At 40.7% G+C, this 8,171-nt stretch overlaps 1 non-coding gene across 1 annotated transcript; it reads right to left on the bottom strand.

Annotated features, from left to right (window-relative positions):
* Positions 1 to 681: 681 nt before the first annotated feature.
* LOC112799280 (small nucleolar RNA R71) lies at positions 682 to 789 on the bottom strand. Its single transcript, XR_003200856.1, has one exon. It is a non-coding gene; the product is annotated as a small nucleolar RNA R71 (small nucleolar RNA).
* Positions 790 to 8,171: the final 7,382 nt, after the last annotated feature.

Below are 8,171 nucleotides of genomic sequence, written 5' to 3'. Positions count from 1 at the left end.
GAACTCTATCTCTCTTGATAAGTTCGAATTCTTCTTCTTCTACCTCCTCCTTCTATTCTTCTTTTCCTCTGACATCTCAAGGAATCTCTATACTGTGACATAGAGGATTCCATATTTTCTTGTTCTCTTCTCTTTCATATAAGTAGGAGCAAAGACAAAAGCATTCTTGTTGAGGCTGACCTTGAACCTGAAAGGACCTTGAACCGAAAGCTAAGAGAAGCTAAAGCACTACTCTCTGTAGAGGACCTAACAGAAATCTTCAAACAAGAAGAAGACATGGCAGCCGAAAACAATAACAATGCCAACAATGCAAGGAAGGTGCTTGGTGACTTTACTGCACCTACTCCCGACTTCTATGGGAGAAGCATCTCTATCCCTGCCATTGGAGCAAACAACTTTGAGCTTAAACCTCAATTAGTTTTTCTAATGCAACAGAATTGCAAGTTCCATGGACTTCCATTGGAAGATCCTCATCAGTTTTTAGCTAAATTCTTGTAAATTTGTGACACTGTCAAGACCAATGGGGTTGACCCTGAGGTCTACAGACTTATGCTATTCCCTTTTGCTGTAAGAGATAGAGCTAGGATATGGTTGGATTCACAACCTAAAGAAAGCCTGAACTCTTGGAAAAAGCTAGTCAATGCCTTCTTGGCAAAGTTCTTTCCACCTCAAAAATTGAGTAAGCTTAGAGTGGAAGTCCAAACTTTCAGACAGAAGGAAGGTGAATCCCTCTATGAAGCTTGGGAAAGATACAAACAATTGATCAGAAAGTGTCCTTCTGACATGCTTTCTGAATGGAGCATCATAGGTATCTTCTATGATGGTCTGTCTGAATTGTCCAAGATGTCATTGGATAACTCTGCTGGAGGATCTCTTCATCTGAAGAAGACGCCTGCAGAAGCTCAAGAACTCATTGAAATGGTTGCAAATAACCAATTCATGTACACTTCTGAAAGGAATCTTGTGAATAATGGGACGAATCAGAAGAAATGAGTTCTTGAGATTGATACTCTGAATGCCATATTGGCTCAGAATAAAATATTGACTCAGCAAGTCAATATGATTTCTCAAAGTCTGTCTAGAATGCAAGCTGCACCAGGCAGTACTAAGGATGCTTCATCTGAAGAAGAAGCTTATGATCCTGAGAACCCATCAATGGAAGAGGTGAATTACATGGGAGAACCCTATGAAAACACCTATAATCCTTCATGGAGAAATCATCCAAATCTCTCATGGAAGGATCAACAGAGACCTCAACAAGGTTTCAACAACAATAATGGTGGAAGAAACAGGTTTAGCAATGGCAAGCCTTTTCCATAATCTTCTCAACAACAGACAGAGAATTCTAAGCAGAGCCACTCTGACTTAGCAACCATGGTCTCTGATCTAATCAAAACCACTCAAAGTTTCATGACTGAAACAAGGTCCTCCATTAGAAACTTGGAGGCACAAGTGGGTCAGCTGAGTAAAAAAGTTACTGATCTCCCTCCTAGTACTCTTCCAAGCAATACAGAAGAGAATCCAAAAGGAGAGTGTAAGGCCATCAACATGGTCGAATTTGGAGAGGAGGAAGAGGCAGTGATCGCCACTGAGGAAGACCTCAATAGACATCCACTGGCCTCCAATGAGTTCCCTAATGAGGAACCATGGGAATCTGAGGCTCACACCGAGACCATAGAGATTCCATTGGATTTACTTCTGCCATTCATGAGCTCTGATGAGTATTCTTCCTCTGAAGAGGACGAAGATGTCACTGAAGAGCAAGTTGCTAAGTACCTTGCAGCAATCATGAAGCTAAATGACAAGTTATTTGGTAATGATACTTGGGAGGACGAACCCCCTTTGCTCACCAAAGAACTGGATGACTTGACTAGGCAGAGATTACCTCAAAAGAGACAGGACCCTGGAAAGTTCTCAATACCTTGTACATTAGGCACCATGACCTTCGAGAAGGCTCTGTGTGACCTAGGGTCAAGAATAAACCTCATGCCTCTCTCTGTAATGGAGAAGATAGGGATCTTTGAGGTACAAGCTACAAGAATCTCACTAGAGATGGCAGACAATTCAAGAAAACAAGCTTATGGACTTGTAGAGGATGTTCTGGTAAAGATTGAAGACCATTACATCCCTGCTGATTTTATAGTCCTAGAGACTGGGAAGTGCATGGATCAATCCATCATCCTTGGCAAACCCTTCCTAGCCACAGCAAAGGCTGTGATTGATGTTGACAGAGGAGAATTAATCATTCAAGTGAATGAAGAATCTTTTGTGTTTAAGGCTCAAGGATATCCCTCTGTAACCATGGAGAGGAAACATGAAGAGCTTCTCTCAAAATAGAGTCAAACAGAGCCTCCATAGTCAAACTCTAAGTTTGGTGTTGGGAGGCCACAACCAAATTTTAAGTTTGGTGTTGAACCCCCACATTCAAACTCTAAGTTTGGTGTTGGGAGGTTCCAACATTACTCTGAACATCTGTGAGGCTCCATGAGGGCCCACTGTCAAGCTACTGACATTAAAGAAGCGCTTGTTGGGAGGCAACCCAATGTTATATTTATCTATTTTCCATTGTTATTTTATGTTTTCTATAGGTTGATGATCATGTGAAGTCACAAAAATAATTGAAAAAGCAAAAACAGAATGAAAAATAGAAAGAAAAACAGCACACCCTGGAGGAAATACTTGCTGGTGTTTAAACGCCAGTAAGGGCAGCAAATGGGCGTTTAACGCCCAGTCTGGCACCATTCTGGGCATTTAACGCCAGAAAGGGGCACCAGATTGGTGTTTAATGCCAGAAAAAGGCAGCAGCCCGGTGTTTAATGCAGGGATTGGCAGAAAGGGCATTTTACACGTCACTTGGTGCAGGGATGAGCTATCCTTGACACCTCAGGATCTGTGGACCCCACAGGATCTCCACCTACCCCACCACCCTCTCTCTTCTATACCCATTCACCAATCACCTCAATACCTCTTCCCCGAAAAAAACCCCTCACCTATCAAACCCCACCTACCCCACCATCCAAATTCAAACCACTTTCCCTCCCAAACCCACCCATAATGGCCGAACCCTACCCCTCTCTCCACCCCTATATAAACCCTTCTTCACTCCTTCATTTTCACACAACCTAAACACTACTTCTCCCCCTTAGCCGAACCACAAAGCCCCCTCCATCTCCTCCATTTTCTTCTTCTTCTACTCCTTTCTTTCTTCTTTTGCTCGAGGACGAGCAAACCTTCTAAGTTTGGTGTGGTAAAAGCATTGCTTTTTGTTTTTCCATAACCATTTATGGCACCTAAGGCCGGAGAAACCTCTAGAAAGAGGAAAGGGAAGGCAAAAGCTTCCACCTCCGAGTCATGGGAGATGGAAAGATTCATCTCAAGGGTGCATCAAGACCACTTCTATGAAGTTGTAGCCATGAAGAAGGTGATCCCCGAGGTCCCTTTCAAACTCAAAATGAGTGAATATCCGGAGATCCAACATGAGATCTGAAGAAGAGGTTGGGAAGTTCTTACCAACCCCATTCAACAAGTTGGAATCTTAATGGTTCAAGAGTTCTATGCCAATGCATAGATCACCAAGAACCATGATCAAAGTGTGAACCCGGACCCAAAGAATTGACTTACAATGGTTCGGGGAAAATGCTTAGATTTTAGTCCGGAAAATATAAGGTTGGCATTCAACTTGCCCATGATGCAAGGAGATGAACACCCCTACACTAGAAGGGTCAACTTTGATCAAAGGTTGGACCAAGTCCTCATAGACATTTGTGAAGAGGACGCTCAATGGAAGAGAGATTCAAGAGGGAAGCTGGTTCAACTGAGAAGGCATGACCTCAAGCCCGTGGCTAGGGGATGGTTGGAGTTTATCCAACGCTCAATCATTCCCACTAGCAACCGGTCCGAAGCTACTATAGACCGGGCTATCATGATTCATAGCATCATGATTAGAGAGGAAGTAGAAGTTCATGAGGTTATATCCCAAGAACTTTATAAGGTGGCGGACAAGTCCTCTACCTTGGCAAGGTTAGCCTTCCCTCATCTCATTTGTCACCTCTGTAATTCAGTTGGAATTAACATAGAGGGAGACATCCTCATTGACGAGGACAAGCCCATCACTAAGAAGAGGATGGAGCAAACAAGAGATTCCACTCATGGACATGAGGAAATTCTTCATCATGAAATCCCTGAGATGCCTCAAGGGATGCACTTTCCTCCACAAAACTATTGGGAGCAAATCCACACCTCCCTAGGAGAATTGAGTTCTAACGTGGGACAACTAAGGGTGGAGCACCAAGAACATTCCATCCTCCTCCATGAAATTAGAGAAGATCAAAGAATCATGAGAGAGGAGCAACAAAGGCAAGGAAGAGACATTGAGGAGCTCAAGCACTCCATAAGATCTTCAAGAGGAAGAACAAGCCGCCATCACTAAGGTGGACCCGTTCTTTAATCTCCTTGTTCTTTATTTTTCTGTTTTTTAAAAATTATGCTTTATGTTTTATTTATGTTTGTGTCTTATGATCATTAGTGTCTTAGTGTCTATGCCTTAAAGTTATGAATGTCCTATGAATCCATCACCTTTCTTAAATGAAAAATGTTCTTAATTGAAAAAGAGAAGAATTGCATGAATTTCAAATTTTATAACAAATTAATTATTTTGATGTGGTGGCAATACTTTTGATTTCTGAATGTATGCTTGAACAGTGCATATGTCTTTTGAAGTTGTTCATGAATGTTAAAATTGTTGGCTCTTGAAAGAATGATGAAAAAGGAGACATATTACTGAGGATCTGAAAAATCATAAAAATGATTCTTGAAGCAAGAAAAAGCAGTGAATTCAAAAAAAAAAAGAGCAAGCAGAAAAAGCCAATAGCCCTTTAAACCAAAAGGCAAGGATAATAAAAAGGATCCAAGGCTTTGAGCATCAGTGGATAGGAGGGCCTACAGGAATAACATCCTGGCCTAAGCGGCTAAACCAAGCTGTCCCTAACCATGTGCTTGTGGCGTGAAGGTGTCAAGTGAAAACTTGAGACTGAGCGGTTAAAGTCGTGATCCAAAGCAAAAAGAGTGTGCTTAAGAACCCTGGACACCTCTAATTGGGGACTCTAGCAAAACTGAGTCACAATCTGAAAAGGTTCACCCAGTTATATGTCTGTAGCATGGATGTATCCGGTGGTAATACTGGAAATCAGAGTGCTTTGGGCCACGGCCAAGACTCATAAAGTAGCTGTGTTCAAGAATCATCATACTTAACTAGGAGAATCAATAACACTATCCGGATTCTGAGTTCCTATAGAAGCCAATCATTCTGAACTTCAAAGGATAAAGTGAGATGCCAAAACTGTTCAGAGGCAAAAAGCTAAAAACCCCGCTCATCTAATTAATACTGATCTTCATAGATGTTTTTGGAATTCATTGTATATTCTCTTCTTTTTATCCTATTTGATTTTCAGTTGCTTGGGGACAAGCAACAATTTAAGTTTGGTATTGTGATGAGCGGATAATTTATACGCTTTTTGGCATTGTTTTTAGTATGCTTTTAGTATGTTTTAGTTAGTTTTTATTATATTTTTATTAGTTTTTATTTAAAATTCACTTTTCTGGACTTTACTATGAGTTTGTGTGTTTTTCTGTGATTTCAGGTATTTTCTGGTTGAAATTGAGGGACCTGAGGAAAAATCTGATTCAGAGGCTGAAAAAGGCTGCAGATGTTGTTGGATTCTGACCTCCCTGCACTCAAAGTGGATTTTCTGGAGCTACAAAATCCCAATTGGCGTGTTCTTAATTGCGTTGGAAAGTAGACATCCAGGGATTTCCATCAATATATAATAGTCCATACTTTGCCCGATATTTGATGGCCCAAACAGGCATTTCAAGTCAGCTTCAGAATTCCCGGTGTTAAACGCCGGAACTGGCACAAAAGTGGGAGTTAAACGCCCAAACTGGCACAAAAGCTGGCGTTTAACTCCAAGAAAAGTCTCTACACATGGAAGGTTCAATGCTCAGCCCAAGCACACACCAAGTGGGCCCGGAAGTGGATTTTTACGTCATTTACTCATTTCTGTAAACCCTAGGCTACTAGTTCTCTATAAATAGGACCTTTTGGTATTGTATTTGGAGAATCTTTCAATCTTCGGATCATCTTTTGATCATGTTTTTATGATTGAACCCTCTTTGGAAGGCTGGCCATTCGGCCATGCTTAGACTTTATTCTTATGTATTTTCAACGGTAGAGTTTCTACACACCATAGATTAAGGTGTGGAGCTCTGCTGTGCCTCGAGTATTAATGCAATTACTATTGTTCTTCTATTCAATTCAGCTTATTCTTGTTCTAAGATATCACTTGTTCCTCAACTTGATGAGTGTGATGATCCGTGACACTCATCATCATTCTCACCTATGAACGTGTGCCTGACAACCACCTCCGTTCTACCTTAGATTGAGTGGATATCTCTTGGATTCCTTAATCAGAATCTTCGTGGTATAAGCTAGAATCCATTGGCGGCCATTCTTGAGAATCCAAAAGGTCTAAACCTTGTCTGTGGTATTCTGAGTAGGGTTCAGGGATTGAATGACTGTGACGAGCTTCAAACTCGCGATTGTGGGACGTTAGTGACAGACGCAAAAGAATCACTGGATTCTATTCCGACATGATCGAGAACCGACAGATGAATAACCGTGCTGTGACAGAGCGCGTTGAACATTTTCACTGAGAGGACAGGACTGTAGCCATTGACAACGGTGATGCCCAACATACAGCTTGCCATGGAAAGGAGTAAGAAGGATTGGATGAAGACAGTAGAAAAACAGAGAGACGGAAGGGACAAAGCATCTCCATATGCTTATCTGAAATTCTCACCAATGAATTACATAAGTATCTCTATCTTTATTTTATGTTTTATTTATCTTTTAATCATTAATCCTCCATAACCATTTGAATCCGCCTGACTGAGATTTACAAGATGACCATAGCTTGCTTCATACCAACAATCTCCGTGGGATCGACCCTTACTCGCGTAAGGTTTATTACTTGGACGACCCAGTGCACTTGCTGGTTAGTTGTGCAAAGTTGTGATAAAGAGTTGAGATTGCAATTAAGCGTACCATGTTGATAGCGCCATTGATGATCATAATTTTGTGCACCAACGGCATAGGCACCGGAGGCAACCTCGCTAGGTGGGATGCAGTTAATCCCTGTGTGAAAGTTGAAAAGTTAGGCATTAGGCATATCTTTTAAAAAAATTGTAAATTTAGCAGACTATGGTATGTATTGAGGTGAAGAAAGACTTACACCGACAAAGAGGGGCCCGACGGCCATTTTTGGTGACCACAGTCAGAGGGCTTTTTGGTGGTGACTCATCTAGTTGGCCTATTTGATGCGTCATCTCATCAAGCGCCTCATTGTCTTTCTCGATTGCCTTTAATCGCGCCGTGTAGGAACCAAGGGCTAGGGCCTGGCAGTTGAAGGCCTGGTATGCGGCATTTGGTTAGTCCACGACCTGAGCACTGACCTCGTCGAAGGAAGTGAATAGTGCCGTGTTCCTTCCTTTGTTGATGACGAAGTAGTTGAATTTTCTCAATTCAACCTCCATCGTTGTTGGCAGTCTGGCAATTTCTTTTATGTTCCAGGTCCCGAGCAGTTTGGTTGTTCTGATATTGTTTAGGAGGAGATTGGTCTAAATCATCATGGGTATGTAGTGATTTGTTGTTGTTTGGGTGAGTATATGAGAGATGTGATGATGGTTCTGAAAGATAGGTTTATTGAGACTTAGGCCATGATGTGAAGAGACTTTAACAGGAAGATTCTAGAGTTGAGTGAATTTAGATTTTTAATTAATTTAAAGTTATTTTTTAGGTTTTAAACAAGGTTAGTTGAATGATGAGTAAAATTGTTTGAAAAAAGTAAAATCAGGACGTTTTTGACAAATGCGTTAAAAGAATAAAAAACACAATTAATTTTTTTTGAAGGGCATAGTTTTTTTTTGTTTAGTTGACTATTTTTCTTTTAACGCGTACATCAGGTCGGATTTAAACTCATTCACCATAAATAATAAATTAGAGTTTTTTTTAAAGGTTCACTCATGTATATTATTGTAATTTTTTAGATAGAATTTTTAATATTTCTTATTTATATAAATTTTTTAATCATTTTTTATTAATACTTATCTTTTTA

Source organism: Arachis hypogaea, chromosome 4 (assembly GCF_003086295.3).
Source record: "Arachis hypogaea cultivar Tifrunner chromosome 4, arahy.Tifrunner.gnm2.J5K5, whole genome shotgun sequence".
Lineage (NCBI taxonomy): Eukaryota > Viridiplantae > Streptophyta > Magnoliopsida > Fabales > Fabaceae > Arachis > Arachis hypogaea.
Note: the sequence above shows the minus strand (reverse complement) of the source record. Positions and strands in the feature narration are given on the sequence as shown.